Source organism: Diorhabda carinulata, chromosome 1 (assembly GCF_026250575.1).
Source record: "Diorhabda carinulata isolate Delta chromosome 1, icDioCari1.1, whole genome shotgun sequence".
In the NCBI taxonomy this organism is placed as follows: domain Eukaryota; kingdom Metazoa; phylum Arthropoda; class Insecta; order Coleoptera; family Chrysomelidae; genus Diorhabda; species Diorhabda carinulata.
In genome coordinates this window covers 9,439,372-9,455,825 of record NC_079460.1, presented here as the reverse complement: position 1 = coordinate 9,455,825, position 16,454 = coordinate 9,439,372, and the positions used below count along the sequence as shown (strand labels likewise).

Genomic DNA, 16,454 nt, shown 5'->3' with positions numbered 1-16,454 from the left:
AGACACTCTAAACTGGCTATAGAAAATATTTAATACTTCGCAGTCGCCTTGTAATACCCTGATAAATAGCTCAGCTCAGCTTATTTTTCGATTCACGCTGTTGCAGTTTTATTATTAATGTGGGATAGATGAAGATGTTGTTCATGACGCCGGCGGTCTAAATCAGTGGCGTGACTCAATTACTGCATTCAGTCCAGCGGATCGCGTAATACGAAAGGTAGATGCCGAGTAAATATCTTTTTTATTGCGACTTTCCGAACTGTAGCTCTTTCAGACGATTTGGACTGAATAAAAATACTATATTGTGTGTGATTTTGTGCTTTGTTTATGTTGGTTTCAACTTAATAAATACCAAAAAAAAAAATTTAGATATTCATACCAAGAAAAGATAGAATTAAAAATGAAAGTTAGCCCCATACCAAATATTATAAAAAGACTGTTGTAAATAGAGGCGTAAACAAACTGCATGAAATATGCGAATTTCAGGGACGTTTAAATTCTTAGGCTGAATTATATGCAATTATAAATGAGTTCTGTAGCATACCTTAGTTTAGTGGACAATTTCTGAACATTGTCAAGGTACTGGAAGTATTAAATCTGTTCGAGTTGTTCAGAACATTTTTGAAAATCACACATTGTAAATTTTCTTTAAAGACAATTAAAGTAAAGATCTCGGTAAAATTGTAAAGTGGTGCTTTGCGATTCATAATTTTTTCTGTAGTAACAGTTTCAACATTCCATTATTTTATCACGGAAGTTGTTAAAATCAATGGAAAGACGACCAGGCAAGTTTTTTTTTGGAAACAATGCTGAGCACCTAAAATTTTTTACCACGAATCGCCACTGTATGGATGACGAAAAAACGCATACAGTTTGCCTCTTACATAAAGTAATGCGATACCTACACGTCAGTGTAGGCAGGAAATGTTACTATTCCTAAGCTCGAAATGTTTATGTTTGAGGTCTCTTTTCGATTTGATTATAATGATTTAAATAAAGAGAAGAAGACATTAGATATAATTTGCATATGCATGAGCAAAGTATTATATAATTAAAAATTTGTGTTCATCTAAAATATCAGTTGACAAATTTAGAGCATGCATTAAGCTCTATTCCCTCCCTGTATAGGTTACTTTTGTATAATTGCGGAATAAAACTTAACGAATGTAATGAATATTTAATAAATCTAAAGGCCGCTTTACTAAACTTAAACGATGATTATTTCATCGATAAGTGTTCTGTAAACTATGGTAAATAAAAGTTTCCGGCTACCACGATAGGCAGTGGCGTACAATTGAAATATGGTAAATATTGATAATTGCAAAATTCTTCAAATTAATGAATAGATTCTCCTTTCAAGCTTATATGCAGGTACTATTGCTGTTATCTTTTCACTATTTGCCTTTAACCGTCAAACTGATTTTTGTTTCCCATATAATTGTCATCTTATTCGCTCTTTTTCCCAGTTTCTGTCTTCTTCCTGCCTTCGCCCTTTCACAAATTTTCCTATTTCTCTCATCTGTTGATTATGTCTTCTTTTTTTGTATTAAATATCCAATATCGAATCTATAAAGTACAGTTGGTGGATTACTATACTGTATAGTCTATGCTTGGCATCCTTCGATTTTTTATTTACATTCTATTAAACAATGTCTAACACTTCCTAATAAGGAACCTAATGTATATTCATTCGAAATATATCACAGCAACGGCTTTTTGATTAAAAATAAATCGTCAGTTGAATACCAACAACATTCCTTGATGATGAACATGTATATCGACACTTAGTCCTATTCATAGTTGATATCTGAAAAATATTATTTGAAAATTTACAAAAATATCAATAATTCACTTTTATTGTGTTGATAAATTGGATAGATTGAGTAATTAAAATTCATATATTCAATAGTTGCTGGACATATCTAATTTAAATATTTTTATCACTGCAACAAATAAAAAGACGCAATTTAAAATACTTACACATCATAATGAATGAGAGAGTATAGAAGAATTTTAGGTGAAGAAGTCGGTGGAAATTTACCGTTCTTTTGTTACTAAATGTAATCTTATGGCACCGTTAATAATACTATTTTGATTTCAAATTGTGGAATTGACCGATTAGGGCCCAGTGATAACATATAATTTCTCAAAACACAATTCTTTTGTCAATATTAAAATAGTAGTTTGTCCAACTATTGTGGATATGGACAATACACATTTATTAGAAAAGTAGTTTGTTCAAATAGTCCATCTATACGTGTTAGCATGGTAGTTCGTTCAATTAGCGTGTATATTGACAGTCCACACGTAGTAGAATAGAAGTTTGCTCAACTAGTCTTCATATGGACAATGCACAGGTGTCAGAATAGTGGTTTGTTCAAAAAGTGTGGATATAGTCCATCCACACGTTTCAGACCTGCTTTAGGAAAAAACTAGAACATATACAATGCATTGAACTATAATATAACTATAATTATCAACACTCTTGAGGATATATTTAAATGTATTTAAAAAAAAACTTTTCTACTTAAATTTTGTATTTTTTATGATTTTTTGTAACAAACGTACTGTTTATTGATGACATATCTTCTAATTTCTTAAGGATAGGGGCCACTAAAACAATGTTTTGTATATAAACCCGCATTTGATAAATTCGAAAATTGATTCCGACTAATTGTGTAGTACAGTTTCCCTTCTGGCAAATAAGAAAAAATACTTCTATATCTGGAGATCTAAACAGTATACATATATTTGGATGTACATAGACACTAATCAGAAAATGCTATTATTAAACAGATTGAACAATTAACTTTATTTCTATATTGTAGTTTATCGCATTCTACAAAGGGAGAATGTTATAGATCACAAACTAAAACGGAAAATTTATGAAAGCTGACGATTCAACCAACGGATAGTGTCTGACTTTTATAAAGCCAATTTAGTGTCGAGAAAGAATGCTTTTATATCTGTTCTAAGTAGTATATATATATATATATATATATATATATATATATATATATATATATATATATATATATATATATATAATATAGTTCGATATTTTAGCAATCGCAATTAATAGAGGAAGGATGTTATAGATCACACACAGAAATAGTGTAGTTAAACTAAACTTTAATAAATACACACGGTTTTGTACTAAATCCATTGGTCTTTGCCGGTAAAACATTTCCCAATCCTATGTTGATTACCAAAAAGACACAATCGCGGAATTATTTGAAAAATCGTTCATCGATTAGGTCCTATAGTTCTTCCAATTCCAATTGCAGATTATAAAAACCAGTTCGAAACCCTTGCCGACAATTTTGTTTGATCTACCATAGGCGTAGATACCTCATTTTATAAATTTATTATTTTTATAAATACTTTTAAAAATATGTATATTTTACGCGAGAAAGTATTATACCTCGTTAACTTGCTACAACTGAATATTATAAAATGTAGATAGACGAGTAAAATGTACGTGTCTGTGCGTTTGGTTCAAACAGGGTACCAGACGCGAACTAAGCCCTTTTGTACCCCTTTCGTTTTTTTTCCTGGAAAATGAAATTTCAAAGCATAAATTCTTTGCAAATAAAACAAAAGAAAAAAAATATCTCAATTTCAAATTATCTTGAATTATTTGAACAATGGGACACCGCCGAATACGGTACAATTCTTTATTACTTTGACTCTATTTTTTACTCCTTCAAGTGAGAATAGAACAAGTATAAATATAATATTTGCATTTTTATAATTTCTCTATTTTCACTTGTATTAATTTCTCAAATTGATCCTCATATTTGTTCTCAACACAATTGTTCTTATAGTATAATGAAACACCAATATACTCCCATTGGTGAATGAGCCGCACTAGGTGACACAACATACCCTATTTTAATTATTGAAAAAATCTGAAAGTATAGAAAACATCACTAAGCTACAATAGGGGTTTAAAAGTCACTGGGAATACATAACCCAAAAAATGCGAAACTTACATATTGAGCAATACTTCCTGGTTAATTCTGTTTGGATGCCTACTAATTTATAACAGAGTATATAAAAATAATTAATGTTTCTAGTTAGACTAATAGAGGGCGTAATCTGTGTAGAGGATTTTAAACAAGTTTTATATAAAATATGCCAAAATATGTGGCGGCTTAGCCTTGAACGTCTATGACATAAGTGCGAACTTATCAACGAAACTTGAACTTATTTATTCTATCAATTATTATTTTGGAGTCTGTGGACAACATTCATAACAAACAATTTTATCGCTAATAGGAAATGTACTCATTTTAATTAGAAAGATCTATTGTGTCCCTTACTAGATCTGGACATATACCGAATACCTGAGCAAGGGTATTTAGTGTCTCGACGTATAAAAGAATTATGCTCCACCCTCTTTTCCACAATAAACGCAATTACCAATGTTCTCCATTTTTATTCTCACGAGATGTTACTAAAGTGATAGCGTCCTTTCAGGAACCCTGCGAGATCATGTGGGTCATTTCTACCTACGCATTTATTGCGGTCATAGTTTCCGAGGAATAGTCTGTAATGTCTTTGCTTTTAAGTGATGATTTATTAGCACAACGATTCTGCTCTTGGTTCTTAGCGAAATCATTGGCTTTCTCCGTTCCCCTGCATCTAGCATTTGTTTGCCTAGTTCCTATTAGAAAAATTTTTTTCGTCACTCAGCAAAGTTATCATCATGTACTGGAAGTTATAAGGGGGTATTTTTGCTGCAAGAGCCTTCCATTTTATGTTTTAAGTAAATCCGATCTCATCATAGACTCTTTGGACTGGAATTGAATCTAGGATAACTTCCATCGCTGCTGTTTGACAGGTATTTATGCCCCGTAATGCAAATACACGCCAGTGTCTGAACCTTCCACAGGAGTGTATTGCCTCGTTGATTGTTTCTTCAGATTTTTATGTAAGATAATTATTGCAATATTTATTATCATAGGGTTTGTAAAATAAATTTTCGTTGCTCTGTATATTTCAACACTTCTCAATAATTAGAAATTTTTCAATACTTAGCTTTTTTCTATATTTTTTGTTGTATAGAAATATTTTTAATGCATTGTTTGATTCGTTCCATAACTACAGAAAAGAGTATAAAATTTTTTCACTGATTTAAAATCATTTATTTCTTATTTTTTCTTGGGGAAATTGTGTAATAAAAATATAATGAACTATTTTCGGTTACACAATAATGGATAACATTATTGACAAGAATTGCAGAATATCACTTCTACTTTTCTACTTTATATCTACTTACTAATAACACAATAGTAGGATTCAATCTCTACTACGCATTATTATATTTCACATTGTTATCAAACCGTGTGATATGGAATCAGAATCTTTAGAAAATCTTATTTCATATTGATTTTATGATAATTCAAGATAGATACCAATTTTTGATTGTGTTTAGAAGCAATTTATATTTCTTTAGCAGTATTTTGATTTCTTTTTTACGATTTTGTGACATTTGAAGGCAGATATGTGGAGTTTTGGCAATTTTCGAATATTTTACTACATTATTCAACTGTTTTATCACACTTTTCAACTTGTATCTATATCTATAGAGTCTATACACATTTTCACATTATTTTGAATTAATTTCATGACAATTGAAGTAAGATATCAATTTATAAATGTTTTATAACCATTTTAAGGATTTGGAATCGTCTTTGTGGCGTTTGAAGTCAGATATAGGACGTTTTAACAATTTTTGGCAGGCTAACTACATTATTTAAATTTTTCCCTATATTATCCAAGATTACATTTTTTCAATTTCCACAATTATGATACTGTTTTCAGTGTAATTATACGCAGTTTTTATTTTTTTGGTAGTATTTTGATTTCTTTTTTTTTTTCGATTTTGAGACTTTTGGAGTCAGATATGGGGGGCGTTTAGCAATTTTAGACAATTTTACTACATTATTCAACCGTTTCATCACACTATTCAACTTATACAATTTTTGAGTTTATTTATACACATTTTCACATTATTTTGACTGAATGAGACGTTTTACAATGTTTGATTGATATATTACATTATTCAATTGTTATTCCAATTATTTGATTAATTTTCCACGTAATTCAATTCCTTCCATCATATTTTTTCAACCTTCAAAAATTTCTTCTTTTTATATGCAGTTTCGCGCCATTTTAAAGTAATTTTTATGATAATTGAAGTTTGGTATCAATTTTCGAATGATTTTAGTAGCATTTTGAGTCGATTTTGTGAAAAGCGAGATATATGATATTTAGGAAAAATGAATATCTGCAACAAAAATCACTAATGTAAGATTCGCCACAGAAGACGAAAAAGTTAATTTTACATAAGTACTTCAATGTATGAAATGATATAAATTACATTTGATTGGTTGTTAAGTCGAAAGTAAGTTCTCCCTAGAATTGCAATGAAAATAGTACCAAATTGATTCAGATATACAGCGTCTTGCATTGCACGTTCTCTTAATCCATCACAAGCGACTATTATGTTTAGTTATTTATGTTATTGCGCCATTAAAACCAATTTTAATTGAATAGTAAGCGACATTTATCCTTTCCTGCTCTATGCTCATATAATTGTACTAAATTTCCCCGTTTTGTGAAGAATCTTCGACTTCAAACAATCAAAAGAATAATTTTAGTTCTAGTAATAATACTAGCAATTGTGGACTATATTATTACGTAGATTTTATTAGTCTAACATAATATGTTATGTTATAATATTTCTGCAATCAGTTATGAAACTCAACACTCGTATATTTTTTCCTTCTCATACTAATGACGCGCATCTCTGCGTCTTGAGTAAACATTCCAACAAAATCTCCAACTATTATATGCGTTTGTTGACGATATTTGCATTTTTGATAAACTTTACTTTATTTTAAATCGATGTATGCAACTTGAACAAAGTGTGTTATCAATTATCTCCCTCGTTAACAGATAATGATAAAACCCATTATGGATTTGGAAAATACACTATTTGTTGATAATCAATAACATACAACATGTCATATAGGAAATTTTAATATACTTCGATACAAACTAAAAATATTTCTATCCGTACTAGGCCATACCTTACCTCCTCTTCTATGCCCAAGGTAGGTTTCCTTGGGCTTTTGGACATAGTATTAATATATTATTTTTTTGATCATAAGCTTTTAAAAATCAACGTCATAGTTCAACCTAATATAAATATTAAATTACAACGAGTTGACCATACTATTTATTACCCAATATTTATGTTATTCCCAAAATTTCTTGGTTTTAAAGCTCTGAAATATTAACAATTCTTTAAAGTTTATATCAGCGTCTTTATTATTATTATTATATATCTCATTTTAGTTTATTAGTGATATTAATGGTACTTCTTGCTGAAGTCTTGTTTCTGCATTGTTATTTATATAAATCTGGTTTGGTGCTTTGCCATTTTCTTCAACTTCCTGTTTTCAGTTTCTCACCATCACTCTCTTAATTTTTACACTCTTTTGTCTTCTCATTATTCAACGATGATATATATGAATATGAATATATAGCTCTGCTATTTTAAATCATCTCTAAATTAATTTTATGTTCACTGTTCCTCAATGACCTTACTTCTGCATTCTGTTTCTGTTCTTAAAATCGCTACATTCGGTTATAACATGTCCGGAATGTCTAGATTTCCATTTCTCTCTATTTTTAGTAATTTCAGGATTTATTGTGAATATTCGCATTTATACGTTTAAACGTTGTATACGAATTCAGGAATAACATACAATAACTCATTCAACTATGTGCACGACTAACATTGAATTATATTTTCTTGGTAGACGTGACAGAAAATTAAGTACGTCAACACAATATATGCCTTTGATTTGTAATTAAAATTAGCAATTACTTGGTAGAGAGAAAACCCTGGAATATACAGGGTATTTCAAAAAGAATCATCCAATTTAGAAAAATCGTAACTATTCATCTATGAATCGAATGTCCAGCTAAGTAGTTTTCTGCACAGAAAGCGTTTCGTGTTATATGCCAGTCTGTCCAACGTGAATTTCGTACTACATATGATGTTAATCACCCTACAGCCTGGAGCGTGAACAATCCAATGATACAAGCAATATCTGTAAAGGCAATTAATCAGGTCGTTCTCATGTTTCCAATAAAGACGTAGAGAACTGTTTATATTCCTCCCCTTCCAGTAACATTAGTTGAACTGACCAACCGTATTAGATCAACCTTGAAATCCATCACTCAATATATGCTATAGTCTATTTTTGTGAATGAGAGAGTAATAAAATGATGAAGCAGTAAATAGTTAAAGTATTTTTCAAGTTATACCTCGAGCATTTTCGTTTGAAATAACATTTGTATAAATATGTTGAATATGTCGAATGTACACTTATATTTTCACTTAATTAACCTGCTTATAACTTCTAACAGCTTAAGGTAAGAAAGAGCAAATTTTTCTACAATAGTTTATTTTTCCAAAAGGTATGTTAAGAACATTGTGTCATATTTGAACAACGTTACGTTTATAAATAATAATTGCATGTAAAAACCCACCAGTTAAAGTATTTCGTAATCGTATTTTAGGTGAAATTTGTTTGTAATTAAAATAAAACAAAAATTCTAACCCTTATTGTCAAATAGGTACCTACTTATTGAAAAAAAAATCTTCACAGAATTTTTGGCATGTAAAAACCATTCTCTATTGTCATGTATAGCTTATGGTTGTAAAAGACCGAAAAGTTGTATTATCTCAGGTAAATTCATGAAAATTCTAGGAAATATGCAGATTATTCTGTAATAATATTTAAAATGATCCTAGTAAGTTTTGGATTAGAAATTTTATTATTTTATTACTCTCTCATTCACAATAGACTGTGACTAAGGTACGGTACTAATTTGATTATCAGATAGACATATGCAGTGCATTTGAAGGGGGCCATATTGAGCACCTGTGAATGGCATATATAAAAACTTTATCAGTTATCTTTCAGTATAAAATAACCTAATGTTTATAAAACATAAACCTGTAAGATCGGATGATTATTTTTGAAACGCTGTGTATATTACAAGACTTCTTACATTTCTGTTAATAAATTCCTCCTTAATTTCAAACAAACAAAAATATGTACTCAACTTTCTCTCACTTTTTTAAAGAAGTATAATACAACACCTAAAGTGGCACACAGTTTAAGTAGTACTTATTTTTTCAAACCTTCATATATCATTTTAAGATATAGAATCTGTTATTTGATTGCGATTTTTTATTTTTGGTTGTCAACACAGCTTATTAAAATATAACTATATTTTCATTAATATTTCGCTATTTTTATTATTACAATATTTAATTTAAATATTTCGTATTTTAGCGAGGGTTGAATTTTATCTTAATAATAAACATTTGTTATGGAAGTATTTTGTGAGAATTATATTTTTAAAATATAAACACAGCTGTCGATTTCTAAAATTAAATTTTGAGAAAATAGAATTGTTACATTCAGTGTTTTTAAGCAAACAAAAACATTTCATACATTTCTCAGTCAGGTGTTCAACAAACAGGAAATTTGCAGAAAGAGAACTTGGAATTTTACCAAGAGGATAAATTGGATCTTAATTTAATAATTTTAGGTATTTCTTCTTTGTTATTATTTGATAAATCAACAGCTTGCTAAAAATCTGGTGAAAATTGTGAACTCTTGTAAAAAACACTGTGATATAATTTTATTGAATTGAAACGAACGAAACTGTAGTACTATTACATAACAGTCAATTTTTGAGGTACTAGAGTTTTTTCTAGTTCTATAGGTTGTAAAGAGCGCCCAGGTAAGGCATTAAAAAGAGTTTTTTTAAGATGTAGCTCCACTACAATATATTCTTCTAATATTTCGAAAATTTAATGTAAAAATTTGCTTTCTATTGCACAACACAATATATCTCAACTTTTTACTTTTTTCTTCGAAAGTACCTACTAAAAAAAATATCAACTATTCATTATATTTAAAAATTAATTAAACGACCTTTAAAATATTTCTAATTGGATTTGAGATTTTAGAAGTTGCGTCTGCCCCCAGGGCTTTTATTCATTCAATTCAACAATCCTCAGCAATAAGTGTGACTTTCTATAAACGCCTATATATGCGTTTTCAAATAGACACCCTGTAAGTATTTTTTTCAAGATATGCGAGACACTGATAGTATCTTGTTTGAAGTCGATGTTCAATTGTATAACGACATAATATGTTTTTGTGTATTATTATAGCCTTGAGAAAGACTGAAGTCATTCTAGAAAAAATAATTACGCGTGATTTCATGTAAGGGGAGATGAAATGGAATTGGAGTGGACTCCTTTTGCATATTTGCGACGTGGAATATAATAATACAGCCCAAATATAAAAAAATGGAAACCAATTCACGTGAATAGTTATTATATAGTAGTAGAATATGTAAATAAGTCTCTAGAAGGGAAGTGGTTATATACTTTGCCGTTTATGTTAGAAGAACACGAACCCTAATGTTAATATGATGGAATACGTCTTAAAACTAAAAATTCAATGAGATTATCGTTCTTTACATTAGTTGCTCTCCAATTACACAATTTGAGCACCCAATAGAACACATGAATGCCTAATGCTTCAAACCCGCGTTTTCGTCTTGCCCTTCAAACACCAGATAAATATTTGGGCTCCATGAGCTTAAAAATTGTGTTTTAAACACAAACTGTAGAATTGAAGTTCTGTGGCCATTCATTTTGATTTATTCAGATTCACATTGGTTTGCTTAAAAAAAATTTTTCTTATATTATTGGATTCAGAGACAAATTGGGAAAATGCATTATAACTTATGATGATGAATACTTTAAAAGGGCTTAAGAAGGTATATGTAGTAAAAAATATATTTTCAAAGAAACGCTTCTATAGTATTCGTATTTTATACTGACTTAACTAAGTATTTTGTTTTTCGGATACTAGAAATAAACAATTCATTTGTGACATGTTTTCATTTGACACTCGACACAAAACTTACCGAAATTTGTTTCAATTGATTCTTGTGTGCCAAGCTCATGAGCGAATCTTAATGCAAATACAAAGTTTAGCTTCGATTGATATGTTAGAACAGGACCGGCTTCGCTGTTTATCAATGGATAAGTTTGTAACAATAAGAACTTGCATATTCATTTGAATCGCAATCACTAAAACTGTAATTTGGAGACTTGTAAAGTTTTGAATATACGTTCAAGTAAGAAAAAGAGACCGATTTGAATATTTAATTAAATAAAAGTAATAATCTTTTTATTTTTGATAGTAGTATTCATAATATAGTAGATTATGGATAAATACAAATTTTGCGTGGTCTGTTTTTTTTTTCAACCTTCGATGGCACAGCATGATGGCCAAGAATCCAGCAGGTAATTGGAGTGTGTAGAAGGCCACTGCACTCTGTCAGTGGCTATTCCAACAACCTTTATGAGTGATAGCGTTGTTCGTAAATGGTGTCGAAAATTTAACGATGGCCGAATTGATGTTCATGATAAAGCCATTCTGACAAGTGCTTATTCTGCTGTATAGTGTATAAAAAAAAGTTTTACCAATCCATTAATATAGCTATAAAGCTATCCTTCACATTATTTTTGCTTATTTAATAAGTAATAATTTTGGTTTGGATAAGAATACTTGTTTTTGAATGTTTTTTTAAACTTACGATCTCATGAATGGAAGGAAAATATTTTTTAAAAAATGTGACAGAATATAAAATATAACTCAGATTTTTGGATGAACATTTTAAAGGAATGTAAGGTGCCCATAGATATGATTACGGATGCTAATCTTCCAAACTATGGTTTATCTAAAACTATGAAATCATAATAACAAATCGATAACAATAAACAAATGCAGGTATTGCGTTTCCACAACGCTTATTGGTATTGTATTCTACACTGATGGTTCGAAAATGGAAAATGGACAAGTAGGGGCAGAAATATATGCCCCAGGAACCAAACTCGCTATCCTAATGGGCTCAGAACCTTCTATTATCCATACGGTATTCCTAAATGCGCAGCCCATTTCGCACAATGCAAAGACGTTTATCCTACCAGATAATAAAGATTTTCAAGCACTTGACTCTTATAAAATTGAGTCGCAGCTAGTATGGGACTATTTTTGGAGCAAACAACAAAGTTATTCTAATTGGCCACATCGGAGTACATGGCATGAACAAGCTGATCACCCGGCAAAGAAATGGGCAACTTCCAAAGGACCATAACCTTTTCAAGCAGATTTCCCAAAAAGCCATCAAGTCATGGTCACAAAAAAAGTGGGAAAACGAAAAGAATAAGAAACATGGAGTAAGACTCCAGGTCTGAAACAATTTTCTTTTCTCTTATTCTACCCACTAGACCCTAGAAGCCGTTTCCTTAAGCGAATTTCAGGTAATAAACCGATGGTATGGTCACTAGGTCTTGTTAGGTAAACAGGCATCTGAATTACTAAAATTATTATTACGCCCTATACATTGGTTATTTACTTCCGGTTTCTCCTGATGACTGTCTACAGTTAGTATCGTTGTTTCTACAATATAAGGTAATATTACAGTATCGGGTAAATGATTTTTCCAATATATGTTATTTAAAACAGAGGTGATTATTTAAATAAAATTGCGACTTTTATTTTTCAACACACCTGATAATTGGCGGGAGTAACCGAGATGCTGTTGACTACGCGCAGAAAACAACTATTGATTAGTTTAGCTCCCACATTGCTCTCCTAACCGCTATTTATAAGCTGTATTCGGTTAATGTGGAGGTTGTATCAAAAATTTCCACTACTATCATTAGATTTTCTATGATTCAATTCTATTTTCATTAAACAACCTATGAGTAAGTTGATATTTGTTTTTAACCAATTAATTTTGCTTGATTCTTAGTATTTCGTAGCCTCTCTATTCACTACATTTTTAATAATTGTTGATATAAGCATTATTCTTTAAGTGAATACGACAAACAAAATTGTTGCTTGTGTGAATAAATATCAGTATTGCTTAATTTCATTATGTTATGTATATGTTTAAATAACTTACCTTATTTTATTAATAGCAAATCTATAATAGGAATTTAAGAACGAACAATTGATTGTGCAATCTATAACCAACCTATACTGATATTTCTTTAATTAATAATAATTTCTAATTGGTTATTATCACACTTGAGATTCTACCATTATCGTCAACAACCTGCATTTTAGGTTATTGAATCTTAAACTAGCTAATATAGAATTTTTGTTGGATAGAAAATCAGTTTTCATACAAATACACATATAAGAATAATCAACAATATTCACATTTCTTTGTCTGTATCTAATGATTGTGAAATCTATTGTTTTTCAATATTCGCAATGGTATTCTAGCCAACTGTTTTCTTACACGCCATCTGTCGTATTCCGTTACCAGCAACCGCGTCTTCAAACTCACATTAGGTGTGTCGTCGTTCTCCTTTCCAATCTATTAAAAATATGTTAGGAAATATCAATGTTCTTATAAGTTTGAAGTTATAACGAATGATAAATATTCGGCTATTAGTGGAATAATAATTCTCGAGAAATTAATATTACAATGATTGATATGAAGATCATCTATCACATCGACATAGAATTTGTTTTAACCGTCATCATTTTTCTTTCTTATTCAATAGATAAATTTTTGTATGAATCATTTCTAGAAACACTTTTTTATTTGACTGATTCAAATATTTTGAATTCGCGGTTGTGGTGCATCTGAATTCTAATCTATATAATAATAGCTGATATTTTTTGTGAGTTTTAATACCTTGATGAACAAATTAATTTTGTGTACCATTCTATTTTTATCTTATTTTTGTTTTATAACTTATTTCTGGTTTTTATTTGTATTTTGAGCATTATTTATTTCCTTTCTATTCACCCACCGTTTCATTCATTTCTTCTACTTTTATTTTGCTTATATGTGAGCCTCCAGGGTTTACATCCATAACTGATAGATAAATGTTGTTATACTCATATAATTTTATCTTTATTTTGAGTTTTTGGCTATAAATTTTTTGATAATGACAATACAGATTAGTTGGTCGAAATCCTGACAATTATGTCTGCATCCAGTTTTCTTGCTATTCCAATATTACTCACAAGTATTTGTAATATTTTACTTTTTCCATGTTGTCTTCTTCAATATCTCATATTTTTTTGCTGTTGCCAGTATATTGATTTTATTTGTTTTAATAGTCATGTTTTTCATTAGAGCTTTTCGCTCCCTGCTATCAATACTACATCTTTTTCAAAAATTCCTTTAGCTATTTCGCCTCTTTTGATATTCATTAAACACCTTCTTTATTTCATGTTCACTTTTCTTTATAATGATGTACGTTACACAATGACCGGCTGATCTAATATATTTTTTATCAAAATTTGAGTTTTTTCCATTAGTCATTTTAATCGTTTCAGTATCTATTTCTTTCTCCATCAACCCTTAACAGGGACTGCATCAATTGCTTTCTCAAGATCTATGAATGATAGATATTTTTTATTTTCAGAACGTCTTTTTTGCTTCTAATTGATTTATTTTGAAGATGTGATCTCTGGGGCGTCTACGTGGTCTAAATCCACTTTGTAGCTGTGTAGTTGGTTTTGTAAATACTTTTATTTATTTAGTTACTCATAATTTGCTCATTCATCTTCACAAGTGCATTTAGAAGGTTATTCTCCTGTAAGTTTTGCGCTTTTTTATCTCCTTTCTTGTGTATGGAATATGAGTGCTATTTTCCTTCTGGAAATGTCCCCTTTTGCCTGACTATATCTATAATTTCCACTAGTACATACTAAGGTATTTCTTAGATTCCTGATAATTTCTGTTGTAATTTTTGCTATGTTTGTCAGTGTTTCGACAACGTTTTTCGGCTCATCATTATTCATCATTTTTTATGGTCTACATCTTTTATATTTCCATTCCTGGTTATTTGATATCTTTACTCGGTTGGGTTTGATTGAAATATTTTCTCCTTCTTTTTGCTTAATGTTTTTCACTGTTCTTAGTGGTTTTGAAAAATAATTTTTGGTTTTTGTTCCCAAAAACTATCAGTCTAGTTAATATTGCTTGTATATTTTTTTCTCTTTGGTTCTTATATATTACATATTTTTTACTTGTTTTATTTCATCATACATGTTGCTACTACGTATTATCTTTATAATAATTTCAAAACTTTTGTTTCTCTTAAATTCGAAGGTCACTGACACATGTACATTTAAATAGTACTTTAGGAATTGAAGGTACTTTTTATGCATGACGTGACATCATTAAATTGATTGGCGAATTTTAAAATGATTATTCAGAAGGTGACTATTGTTTATATAAAGAGTAATCCAACCAATATTAATTGTAAATACAACTAAAAGGATATTCGACTTTTTTATCTGAAACAAAATATTCGTCCAACCGCTGGATACGGTTTCGGTATCAATACGATATTTTTAAGGACAAAGTTGATGATACTACCGCCAACCCTTAAATTATCACTCTTTGTGGATTGACTTTTCAGCAATTTGTTTATTTTCAATTGCCACATGTGTCAACCCTGCTTGTTAACGAATCCGTTGAGTTGAAATTGTGCCTCATCGCAAGATGATTTTCTATGCGAAATTATTTTTCATTCCTGTCTGTTCATCTAATCATTCAGCGTATGGACGACGCTTATATTGAGCAGAAGGCTTCAATAGCTTCATTTCAGTCAAATGAAGCTGGAAAGCATGATATTTTCTCTCTGAGAGATGTTCATTTGTTAAGTATGACAGCTAGCTGATGTTGACGCGACACTATTGCGAACAGCAGCACTGGTTTTCGGAGAGAACGAACTGGGCTATCATGCATAGGTGTAGAGTACCGTCCTTGTTTGGCACCCAATAATTTCTTCTTAATTTCGCAGATCAAAACAACGTTTTTCTACTTATGAAGAAGCGGTTGATACGTTCAAATCACATGTTTTGGAGGTACCTCATTCAGAATGGAACAAATGCTTCGTCAATTGGTTCAAACACATGTAAATATGTATTGACCCCAATGGAGAATATTTCGAAAAACAATAAAGCTATATTCAATTATAAATATTTGTTTTTATTTGTCTATCTCAAAACGTGAGTAGTATCCCTCGTATATTTATTTTAACCAAATAAAAACTTGTGATACACATCTCAGACTTCTTTATTCATCTGTTATCAATACTTTCAATAAAATTTATTTTCTCGTGGACTTTTCCCAAAAAGTAGATTGTACCTTATTTAAAAAAAATATTCGTAATAATTGTTAGTAAGTAGATAATGGCATCATATATTATATTTGTTCATTTTTGCAAATAAGAATTGTGTGCAAATCGCCGACATAGCCGGTAGGTGAATTGCTGTTTGCATTATCCCCAGGTCAGTGTC

The 16,454-nt window shown here is 30.2% G+C and overlaps 1 protein-coding gene and 1 long non-coding RNA gene across 2 annotated transcripts in view; both read left to right on the top strand.

The window, feature by feature from the left end:
* LOC130890974 (syndecan-2) overlaps positions 1-16,454 on the top strand; it is a 37,164-nt gene that overhangs the window by 5,496 nt on the left and 15,214 nt on the right. The window lies entirely within an intron of this gene.
* LOC130890977 (uncharacterized) lies at positions 12,695-16,134 on the top strand. The gene is made up of 2 exons (XR_009058810.1): positions 12,695-12,886; positions 15,956-16,134. It is a non-coding gene; the product is annotated as an uncharacterized LOC130890977 (long non-coding RNA).